This window comes from Phyllobates terribilis, unplaced genomic scaffold, assembly GCF_046119375.1.
Source record: "Phyllobates terribilis strain yellow unplaced genomic scaffold, ASM4611937v1 Scaffold_5__5_contigs__length_657084704, whole genome shotgun sequence".
Taxonomy (NCBI): Eukaryota; Metazoa; Chordata; class Amphibia; order Anura; family Dendrobatidae; genus Phyllobates; species Phyllobates terribilis.
This window is the reverse complement of record NW_027362765.1, coordinates 635602696-635615436: the sequence shown is the minus strand read 5'-3', so window position 1 is coordinate 635615436 and position 12741 is coordinate 635602696. Positions and strand designations below refer to the sequence as shown.

The 12741-nt window shown below is 42.8% G+C and overlaps 1 protein-coding gene across 2 annotated transcripts in view; it reads left to right on the top strand.

Annotated features, from left to right (window-relative positions):
* The window catches only part of LOC141273800 (mitochondrial ribosome-associated GTPase 1-like), a 334821-nt gene that overhangs the window by 22440 nt on the left and 299640 nt on the right, over positions 1-12741 (top strand). The window lies entirely within an intron of this gene.

Genomic DNA, 12741 nt, shown 5'->3' with positions numbered 1-12741 from the left:
GGTAGGGGTTGAAACACAGATTTCAGCAATGCCTCTGTTATCCAGCTCCAATGCCTCTCTTATCAAGCTCCTTGTTTTTTTTTTACTTGCAGTGATTGTTTTAGCACCAGGAGCTTATCATTGCTGGGGCACATGGCTCCTGATCTGACTCTGCCCCCTCATGTGATGGGCACCTCACTGTGTGTGGACATTGTATATACAGAGCCTGGTGTGGGCAGGAGCAACTTTCTCAGCTCTGTTGCATTGGCAAATCTAAAAATCCAGATTGTGTGAGAAGGGCAGCACCCAGTGAGCTAAGTGATACATCATTGGAATCCTTACTCTGCTGTCAGATGAGGTAGAAAAACCTGTTGACAGATTCCCTTTAATCATTTACAGGACAACTTACAGTTTTCTGTGCTACTGAATTGTAATGTATCCGTAAAAATTGGATGCCGTACTGATGGTCCTTATGGCATCCGATTATTTTATTAATTTTTCTCACACCCATCAGATTTCGGAGTGAAATCACACCTTGCTGCGATTTATTTTCTCATGCCGAACACAGAAAAAATGAGAAAAAAATTTACAGATCTGCACGGCCTCATTGAATAGCATTGGTCCGAGTGCAATACCTTTTTTTTTCTCATATTAGATTAGCAAAATCACTATTGTATAATTCACACAAGTGTCCACCACTATAAAGACAATATTGAAGGAAAGGAAAAGAGGGCAACATGTGTGAATGGATAAATTAAAATTAATCTTTTATTTAAAATATGACTTGTATAAATTTAAAGAATTGTTCTTATTCAATAGGCCTAAGTATAATGGACCACAATAAAAGGGAACCTGTCATGTCATTTGTATAATGTAAACTGTCCCCAGGTCACGATTAGTGATGCAATGTGCATCACTAACGTGCTTTTTCCATGAAAATTGGTGCTATAATCATTTCCCAAAACCACTTTACAGTACAGACCAAAAGTTTGGACACACCTTCTCATTTAAAGATTTTTCTGTATTTTCATGACTTTGAAAATTGTACATTCACACTGAAGGCATCAAAACTATGAATTACCACATGTGGAATTATATACTTAACAAAAAAGTGTGAAACAACTGAAAATATGTCTTATATTCTAGGTTCTTCAAAGTAGCCACCTTTTGCTTTGATGACTGCTTTGCACACTCTTGGCATTCTCTTGATGAGCTTCAAGAGGTAGTCCCCAGAAATGGTCTTCCAACAATCTTCAAGGAGTTCCCAGAGACGCTTAGCACTTGTTGGCCCTTTTGCCTTCACTCTGCGGTCCAGCTCACCCCAAGCCATCTCGATTGGGTTCAAGTCTGGTGACTGTGGAGGCCAGGTCATCTGGCGTAGCACCCCATCACTCTCCTTCTTGGTCAAATAGCCCTTACACAGCCTGGAGGTGTGTTTGGGGTCATTGTCCTGTTGAAAAATAAATGATGGTCCAACTAAACGCAAACCAGATGGAATAGCATGCCGCTGCAAGATGCTGTGGTAGCCATGCTGGTTCAGTATGCCTTCAATCTTGAATAAATCCCCAACAGTGTCACCAGCAAAGCACCCCCACACCATCACACCTCCTCCTCCATGCTTCACGGTGGGAACCAGGCATGTAGAGTCCATCCGTTCACCTTTTCTGCGTCGCACAAAGACATGGTGGTTGGAACCAAAGATCTCAAATTTGGACTCATCAGACCCAAGCACAGATTTCCACTGGTCTAATCTCCATTCCTTGTGTTCTTTAGCCCAAACACGTCTCTTCTGCTTGTTGCCTGTCCTTAGCAGTGGTTTCCTAGCAGCTATTTTACCATGAAGGCCTGCTGCACAAAGTCTCCTCTTAACAGTTGTTGTAGAGACGTGTCTGCTGCTAGAACTCTGTGTGGCATTGACCTGGTCTCTAATCTGAGCTGCTGTTAACCTGCGATTTCTGAGGCTGGTGACTCGGATAAACTTATCCTCAAAAGCAGAGGTGACTCTTGGTCTTCCTTTCCTGGGGCGGTCCTCATGTGAGCCAGTTTCTTTGTTGCGCTTGATGGTTTTTGCAACTGCACTAGAGGACACTTTCAAAGTTTTCCCAAATTTTCACACTGACTGACCTTCATTTCTTAAAGTAATGATGGCCACTCGTTTTTCTTTACTTAGCTGCTTTTTTCTTGCCATAATACAAATTCTGACAGTCTATTCAGTAGGACTATCAGCTGTGTATCCACCAGACTTCTGCACAACACAACTGATGGTCCCAACCCCATTTATAAGGCAAGAAATCCCACTTATTAAACTTGACAAGGCACACCTGTGAAGTGAAAATCATTTCCGGTGACTACCTCTTGAAGCTCATCAAGAGAATGCCAAGAGTGTGCAAAGCAGTCATCAAAGCAAAAGGTGGCTACTTTGAAGAACCTAGAATATAAGACATATTTTCAGTTGTTTCACACTTTTTTGTTAAGTATATAATTCCACATGTGTTAATTCATAGTTTTGATGCCTTCAGTGTGAATGTACAATTTTCATAGTCATGAAAATACAGAAAAATCTTTAAATGAGAAGGTGTGTCCAAACTTTTGGTCTGTACTGTATCTTACTCATATAAATACATACCTATCTATAATAATAATAATAATTTTTTATTTTTATAGCGCCAACCTATTCCGCAGCACTTTACAATTATTTATACTGTGTGTGTGTGTATATATAACTTTACACACACGCTCTCAAATATACAGTATATATATGTGTATATATACACATTTATTATTATTATTATTCTACACGCACACACTCTTACTTTTATATGTATATAGGTAGAGGGGAAACTTTATTAAAACTTGGAGGAGAATAGGGGCATTTTTTGCAGGGTCTCTTACTCTTTTAATAAGGATGGCAGCGCTGAGGAGGTGATACTGTGCCCTGAAAAGTAAGTAGTTGTGGCGTGAAATATACTGTGTGCTTTCACAATTACGTGCACTGCTCATACTGTGAGACTGTGACGCGCATGCTCCTGCGCATGCGCACACAGTCAGTGAACTACACACAGCTTCACTGCGCACACGCGGGGAGCTGCTCTTCACGGCGCACGCACGGGGACCCGATGGACCATGTGCAAGCGCGCCTTAAAATTACACATTGCACAAGCGCTGATAATTTCACACACACTTCGCAAGCGTGACTGAGACTACACAGTGCGCAAGCGCGGAGCTTGTACTCCACTATTGAGATGACGTCGCCGCAAACACGGGGACAGAATTCAAATTGAGTGGCAACCACCATGACTCAATACAGTGAAGAACACCCCAGTGACAGAACGAGCAGGTAAGATAGAAGTATATAAAGCGGTTTTGGTAAATGATTATAGCACCAATTTTCATTGTAAAAGTATGTTAATGATTCACAAGTTTTATTTGAATAAATTAATAAAGATGGTCAAACTATTAAAAGATGCTAAAGTGATCTTGTATGATTTCTATATTTAATTGGATTCCTAAGGTTAAAGGACCCTCCTCTATCGGCAATTTGACCATCTTCGTTAATTTAATCAAATGAGTTAAGTTTTATTACAATCCCATAAGGGGTAATGGGGTAATATTAAGCTTCATCCCCAAAGGGTTGTTCACGCACCCGCTAGTTTGCTTATAGATAATGGGTTTAGCCCTATATAGCTCCACTTTTCTGTGTTTGTTTATGCACGAATATGACAGGTTTTCTCTCTCATAAACCTAATTTGGATACTTTACGTATGCAAGCTAGTGACGTTTTCTCCTCTAATAATATCCCTTTGCACAGGGTGACATTTATACAGCATTTAATGGTATTCTGAAGACCTTTAAACAGACCAGAGCTTGGTGGGAGATGGCAAGCTTGGAGACATACCTACAGAAATAAGAAATAGTATTCAGAGGCTTGAGAAATGAGAATCCAATTATTCCCTAATACACATAGGGTGGACCCAAATTTTATTCAGGGCTTGGAACAGCTACTGACAAAATGCCCTATGTTTACCGTATTTTTCAGACAATAATACACACTTAGGTTTTAGAGGAGGAAAATAGAAATAAAATCTAAGCAAAAAAATGTCGTCTTGATGCCCTGTTAAGCGGAAGGGGGTCCCCTGCTGACACTGTTATATGATAATGTCCTCCAGTTATGCTAATATCCTCCTTCCTGTAATATGTGGCCCTCATCCCCATCCTGATATGCATGGCACCTCATTCCCCCATCCTGGTATGCATGGCACCCCCATCCTGGTATGCATGGCAGCCCTCATCCCCCATCCTGGAATGTATGGCCCCCCTCATTCCTCTTCCTGGTATGTATTGCACCCTTCATCCCTGTATGTATAGCCCCCCTCATCCTGGTATGTTTGCCCCCCCCCAATCCCTGTCACGCTGCACACAAAAAAATAAACAATCATACTCACCTCCTCTCTCCTCCAGTGCTGCGTCCCGCTGTGCTGCAGACAGGGTTCTCACTGTGTGAGCCGCGCATGGCGTCCCTGCCATGCGCCCTCACACAGTGATCTGCTGTGCCGAAATAGTCAATGCTCCCCACGCCAGGACTGTGTGCGCGGGGATCAGGGGGGAGGCTAGCATAGCCGGATGAGGGGGGCCATACACACAGAGATGAAGGGTGCCAAGCATACCAGGATGAAGAGGGGCCATACATACAGGGATGAAGGATGCCAAGCATACCAGGATGAGGGGGGCATACATACAGGGATGAAGGGTGCCAAGCATACCAGGATGAGGGAGGGCCATGCGTACCCTGAATTGGGAAGGGGTGATCATACATACAGAGATGAAGGGTGCCATACTTACCAGGAGCCGCGCTGCAGGCTCAGTGTGCTGGCTATTAAGGAAAATGAATATTCACTGCTCCCCACGTCCATGGGCGTGGGGAGCAGTGAATATTCATTTTCTTTAGTAGCGGCACAGTGTAGGCTGCAGCAGATGGCTGCTGTCTCCTGTGCCCCGCTACTCCGCTGCTGTCGCTCACCCCACAGCCACAGTATTTATGTATATCGAACTATAAGACGCACCCCCCCACACTTTCCTCCAAAATTTTGGAGGAAAAAAGTGTCTTATAGACCGAAAAATACAGTACTTGAGTATCTCTTGCACTATGAAAAACAACACCTCAACAAGATCAATGAGAAACTAGATAAAGAGACAATTTATTACTCAACCAGAATTCAGTAGATTAGGATTTAGCTTATAGAAAAACGTTGAGGGCTTCAAGCGAGAAGTTAAGGAATGTAAGCATCACAAATATATTCGGGATTTCAATGATTTTGAGACAGGGCTGGTATATAAACCATATATACAATAGTGATTTACCGCTTAGTATACACCCAACTATATACGGAATAAGACCATTGTTTGGATTAGATTGGTCAAGGACTGAAATAAGGGTGGTGCAATATATATGTTACTAATTTGTTCATTTAAACATGTTGGTGTGTCACTTTTATTGGTATTTTTAAAAACAATTGAAGAAAAAGCTATTTTTTACAACCCGGATTTTTGCTATATATATCCATTTTGAACCACAAGCAGGTCAGAATGTTCTTCACGCATGAAATAGATCTATAAAGGATTAATTTTTTGTATTTGTCTATTCATATTGCTAGTGATTGCTCGGTACATTCAGACATCTACAGGATACCTACCTCCACCAACAATCTTCTTCACTGGGAGAGTTGGCATCCTACAAATTTAAAAGCAGGAATTCCAGTAGCTCCGTACCTCTGCACTAAATGGAATTGTTCCAACGATAGATCTCTTTATAAAGAAAGTCAAAATCTGTTTATGAATTTCTCGGTGAGAGTCCACTCAAAAAGAATACTATCCAGGGTAGTTGGAAATTTTCTTGTTTTAAATAAGTGTTTTTTTTAAACAAGAAGTGTTTTGTAAAAAGAATTATTCACTTTATTAGTTTATTGCAATAATGCAAAATATTCAATAAAGATGAGTGCCTCTAGACCAGAGGGAACCCAGCTCCAAATATTCAATAGTTGTGCTAAATGCATACAATTACAATAAGTGCACATTGTGCTCAGGCATTTCCCAAATAATAAGACTGATGCAGGGTATACAGTACCGACCAAAAGTTTGGACACACCTTCTCATTTAAAGATTTTTCTGTATTTTCATGACTATGAAAATTGTACATTCACACTGAAGGCATCAAAACTATGAATTAACACATGTGGAATTATATACTTAACAAAAAAGTGTGAAACAACTGAAAATATGTCTTATATTCTAGGTTCTTCAAAGTAGCCACCTTTTGCTTTGATGACTGCTTTGCACACTTTTGGCATTCTCTTGATGAGCTTCAAGAGGTAGTCACCGGAAATGGTCTTCCAACAATCTTGAAGGAGTTCCCAGAGATGCTTAGCACTTGTTGGCCCTTTTGCCTTCACTCTGCGGTCCAGCTCACCCCAAACCATCTCGATTGGGTTCAAGTCTGGTGACTGTGGAGGCCAGGTCATCTGGCGTAGCACCCCATCACTCTCCTTCTTGGTCAAATAGCCCTTACACAGCCTGGAGGTGTGTTTGGGGTCATTGTCCTGTTGAAAAATAAATGATGGTCCAACTAAATGTAAACCGGATGGAATAGCATGCCGCTGCAAGATGCTGTGGTAGCCATGCTGGTTGGAACCAAAGATCTCAAATTTGGACTCATCAGACCAAAGCACAGATTTCCACTGGTCTAATGTCCATTCCTTGTGTTCTTTAGCCCAAGCAAGTCTCTTCTGCTTGTTGCCTGTCCTTAGCAGTGGTTTACTAGCAGCTATTTTACCATGAAGGCCTTTGCACAAAGTCTCTTCTTAACAGTTGTTGTAGAGATGTATCTGCTGCTAGAACTCTATGTGGCATTGACCTGGTCTCTAACCTGAGCTGCTGTTAACCTGCGATTTCTGAGGCTGGTGACTCGGATAAACTTATCCTCAAAGCCGAGGTGACTCTTGGTCTTCCTTTCATGGGGCGGTCGTCATGTGAGCCAGTTTCTTTGTAGCGCTTGATGGTTTTGCAACTGCACTTGGGGACACTTTCAAAGTTTGCCCAATTTTTCACACTGACTGACCTTCATTTCTCAAAGTAATGATGGCCACTCGTTTTTCTTTACTTAGCTGCTTTTTTCTTGCCATAATACAAATTCTAACAGTCTATTCAGTAGGACTATCAGCTGTGTATCCACCAGACTTCTGCACAACACAACTGATGGTCCCAACCCCATTTATAAGGCAAGAAATCCCACTTATTAAACCTGACAGGGCACACCTGTGAAGTGAAAAACATTTCCGGTGACTACCTCTTGAAGCTCATCAAGAGAATGCCAAGAGTGTGCAAAGCAGTCATCAAAGCAAAAGGTGGCTACTTTGAAGAACCTAGAATATAAGACATATTTTCAGTTGTTTCATACTTTTTTGTTAAGTATATAATTCCACATGTGTTGATTCATAGTTTTGATGCCTTCAGTGTGAATGTACAATTTTCATAGTCATGAAAATACAGAAAAAATGTTTAAATGAGAAGGTGTGTCCAAACTTTTGGTCTGTACTGTATGTTCAAGGAAGATGCACAATATTGGGGTAAAAAAATCCCACTTATCCATTCCATTAGTGCCTATCCTTATTTACAAAATAAAAAATGCCTGTTTTGTGACAAAACGATAATTGTCATATTCAGATAGTCAGAAGAAGGTGCATATACCAAACCACATATGCCTACAGCAGTACAAAGGCATTGCCCAATATTGCATATATCTAGCCACGTATGCCTAGAGATGATATAAATGAAAGTATGGGTATATTACCTGAATCCTGAATATGTTGCTCACATATTGCGACCTCCTTCCAGGGGCAATGGTGAAACGCGGATCGGGGTGGAGAGACCCAGCTCCTCCTTGCAACCTACCCATGTGAGCATGGTGTATGTAGCCAAATGCCACTGTGAAAAACTGTATGTAGGAAAAAACATCCAAGCATTCAGAAGGAGAATTTATAAAAACCTCAGCTCAATAAACACACAAGAAATTGATACCCCCCTTATCTCGCCTTTATATCTACAATTTTGGGGCATTAGGAAAATGCATCTGGGTCCAAGAAAAGGGAACCTAGATAAATTCCTATTACAGGAGGAAGCTAAATGGATTTACAGACTAAACTCCCGGAGTCCCCAAGGACTAAAGTAGGGATTTAGCTATAGTGCCTTCTTATAGTGTAGCATGGCCCCTGGCGAATGGGAGTATCTATCGCTTAGGTGAGAGAAATCTATTGCATATCTTTAAATTCTGTAATAATATTAGTATATGTATAGAATTTCATTCTTATTTTGTACATTAGCCCTTCTTGCCTACTCGTAGACTATGTAAATATTGATTAGTGAGTCATGGTAATATATGGAGTTTGGGACGATTTAGCAGAGTAACAAATGATATATGGCAGCTGACTATATACAGGCGCATCTTACTAAGTTAGCATATCATCAAAAAGTTAATTTATTTCAGTTCTTCAATACAAAAAGTGAAACTCATATATTATATAGAGTCATTACAAACAGAGTGATCTATTTCAAGTGTTTTATTTCTGTTAATGTTGATGATTATGGCTTACAGCCAATGAAAACACAAAACTCATTATCTCAGTAAATTAGAATAATTAACAAAAAACACCTGCAAAGGCTTCCTAAGTGTTTAAAAAGGTCCATTAGTCTGTTTCAGTAGGCTCCACAATAATGGGGAAGACTGCTGACTTGACAGATGTCTAGAAGGCAGTTATTGACACACTCCACAAGGTCCCAGAGTTCCAATTTTCATTTGGAAATCAAGGTCCCAGAGTCTGGAGGGAGAGTGGAGAGCCACACAATCCAAGCTGCTGGAGGTCTAGTGTGAAGTTTCCACAATCAGTGATGGTTTGGGGAGCCATGTCATCTGCTGGTGTAGGTCCACTGTGTTTTATCCAGACCAAAGTCAGCGCAGCCGTCTACCAGGAAATTTTAGAGCACTTCATGCTTCCCTCTGACGGGCAAGCTTTTTGCAGATGGAAATCTCATTCTCCAGCAGGACTTGGCACCTGTACACACTGCCAAAAGTACCAATACCTGGTTTACACACAACAGTATCGCTGTGCTTGATTGGCCAGCAAACTCACCTGACTTTAACCCCATAGAGAATCTATGGGGTATTGTCAAGAGGAAGATCAGAGACACCAGACCCAACAATGCAGACGAGCTAAAGGCTGTTATCAAAGCAACCTGGGCTTCCATAACACCTCAGCAGTGCCACAGGCTGATCGCCTCCATGCCACGCCACATTGATGCAGTAATTGATGCAAAAGGAGCCGCGACCAAGTATTGAGGGCATTTACTGAACAGACATTTCAGTAGGCCAATATTTCAGATTTTAAAAAACATTTTTCAAGCTGTTGTTACAAAGTATTCTAATTTACTGAGATAATGACTTTTGTGTTTTCATTGGCTGTAATCCATAATCATCAACATTAACAGAAATAAAGACTTGAAATACAGGTGAATCTCATTAAATTAGAATATCATCAAAAAGTTTTAGTTTATTTCAGTTCTTCAATACAAAAAGTGAAACTCATATATTATATAGTCATTACAAACAGTGATCTATTTCAAGTGTTTATTTCTTTAGTGAGATGCACCTGTAGATCACTGTTTGAATTAACTATATAATATGAATTTCACTTTTTGTATTGAAGAACTGAAATAAATTAACTTTTTGACGATATTCTAATTTAGTGAGATGCACCTGTAGATTCTGTCTCCTACATGTTGTATGTATTCTCCAATGAGGTATAATCTTCTTTCCTATCACTATATATACAGTTGAAACCAGAAGTTTACGTACACTATATAAAAAGACACATACATGCATGTTTTTCTCAATATCTGACATAAAATCAAAATAATCCTTTCCCGTTTTAGGTCAATTAGGATTACCAAAATTTTTAATATTTGCCAATGTCAGTATAATATGAGAGCGAGAATATTTTAAGGCATTTTTATTACTTACTGCAAAGTCTAAAGTTTGCATACACTAAGATTACTATGCCTTTAAATAATTCTGGACTGCCCATATGATGATGTCATGTGTTTGGAAGCTTCTGAACACCTCCCCGGTCCCAGATGTTCGACCTTCTACACCTGGTCCAAAAGTGGTTGCAACCTGAATCTTCCTTCCCAGCACAGATGGTGGAGAAAGTTGTCATGGACAGATTAATACACTCCCTTCCGAGGTCGATGCAATCCTGGGTAGCCCAGAGAGATCCTCGTAATGCCGATGAGCTGGTGGGGTTGGTGGAAAGGTACCAGGCGGTAGAGAGTTCCATGGGGAAACAAGGGGTCATAGCATCTCCATACTGGGGTTCCCAAAGGGGGACGGACACCCAAAAGAGGGGAACTAGAGCCACATCTGGGGCTCATCCTAGAGTCCATGAGGGGTCTGAGTTGCTGCCAAAGGCCCCATCCAATAACATGATTTGTTGGAGGTGTCACACCCCAGGTCACATAGCCGCACGTTGCCCCATGACCAATGAGCCAATGGACTGCAGCGCAGGACGGCGCTGCTCATATTTTGCATATCTTGCCTTCCGTGCTCTTCCTCAACCAGGCACGGGACCATAAGCATGCCCCGTGTCAGTGAATGGAGTGCAAATGACTGGTCTGTTGGACTCGGTAAGTTTGGTAACCCTAGTGAGTGCCACAATTCCTCATAGGCTGATTCCAGGGAAAAAGGTCGGCATCATTTGTATCCACGGGGACGGTAAGGACTACCCTGTGGCCCAAATGGTCATGGACACAAACTATGGCGCAGAGTCCTATGAGGTGGGCGTAGTCAAGGACCTGTTGCACCCTGTTATAATAGGGCGGGACTTTGCCTTGTTTTGGGAGAAAGGAAGGATGCCGGCTTGTTCGGACCACAACCAGGTCGCTCCTAAAGAAACTCATTGCAGGGTTTCCTTTTTTGTGTGCTTATTGGGGATGAGGATGAGGCAGCATGCCCGGAGGCCAACATCCCTGAGCTGGAGGTGTCCGGGGGAAACTTTGGAATCGCCCAGCTCAGAGACTTAACTCTAAAAGGGGTGTTTGATGATGTCACTGTTCTGAATGGTGTTACTCAAGAGCCGGGGGCTGACACCCGATATCCGTACTTTGCCGTAAATGGGGAGTTACTATATCGGGTCACCAAGCTCAGAGGAGAGGTAATAGAGCAGTTACTTGTGCCAGGGCCGTACTGTCACGGCAGGTGTGAGTGCAACACAGAGAGTCACGCCAGGTGTGAGTGCAACACAGAGGGGAAAGAGAGCCCAGACACTAGGGAAAGGGGGAAGAGGTGACCTCCTTATCTGGACTAGCATCACCCTGTCTCCCCCTAACGTCCCTATACTGCCTCCGCAGCTGTTGCCGATCACGTGCCTCGCCCTACTATCCCTGGCGTAAGGCTAATAGTGGGGGTGGAAGGAGATGAGCACTAGTCAACTTCCGCTAGCACTCTAAAGACAAAAGGGGAAGACAACACAGGGAAATAATAACTTAGCTTTAGAAGACATCCAATAGGGCCTCAAGACTCCAAAGAGGACGTGATGCTGCTTCAGGCAAGTTCCAAGTAGAAATGAGTATAACCGGCGATGCCCACCTAGACACACCAGGTATATATACACCCAGACTAAAGGGAGGTAGTCGCTGGGTCCTAAGCGCAGCCTCCTATCTAGGCAGCTGTCTGCATTGCCAATTGTGGAGACCTCCTGCAAACCACTGCAGGGCGACTGTCTGTCCCCTCTGACACACCCGGGACACATACAGGCGCAGGGTGTTAGATATGACCCATGCACATGTCTTAGGTGGTCATCTGGGGGTAGATGAAACCCAGGAAAGGATCGTCCAGAGGTTCTACTGGTGCGAGTGTCACTGAGAGATCATAAATTATTGTAGGTCCTGTGCCACCTGTCAGCTGACCTACCCGGTGGCTTCCTTTCCGAAGCCCTTTAGTGCCACTGCCTATCATTGAGGTTCGAGTCGATCGCATCGCCATGGATCAAGTGGGACCCTTGGTCAAGTCCGCCAGAGAACATCATTATATCCTGGTGGTGCTGGACTATGCTACACGGTATCCAGAGGCTGTACCATTACGAAACTCCTCCTCCAAGTGTATAGCCCGGGAGTTGGTCCATATCTTTTCCAGGATTGGGTTGCCTAAAGAGATCCTAATGGACCAAGGGACTCTATTTATTTCAGAAGTGATGAGTTGTGCAAGACCCTGAAAATCACACAACTCAGGACCTCAGTCTACCACCCCTAGACACATGGCTTGGTGGAGAGGTTTAATAAAACCTTGAAGGCCATGTTGAAGAAGGTCGTAGAGAAAGACGGCCGCGACTGGGACTGTCTACTGCCATACCTTCTATTCTCCATCAGAGAAGTTCCACAGGCCTCTGCTTGATTCTCCCCTTTTGAGCTGTTATATGGCCGAAACCCCCGCAGACTCCTGGAAGTAGCGAAGGAGACCTGGGAAGCGGAGTCTACACCCTACAGGAGTGTAATCGAACATGTGGCCCAGATGCAAGAGAAGATTGCAGAGGCGATGCCCATTGTAAAGGAACGCCTCCTCAAAGCACAAGAGGCGCAGTCAAGGGTGTACAATAGATCGGCGAGACTGAAACACTCCAACTCTGGGGATTGGGGTACTGGTGTCGGTACTTACGGTGCAGA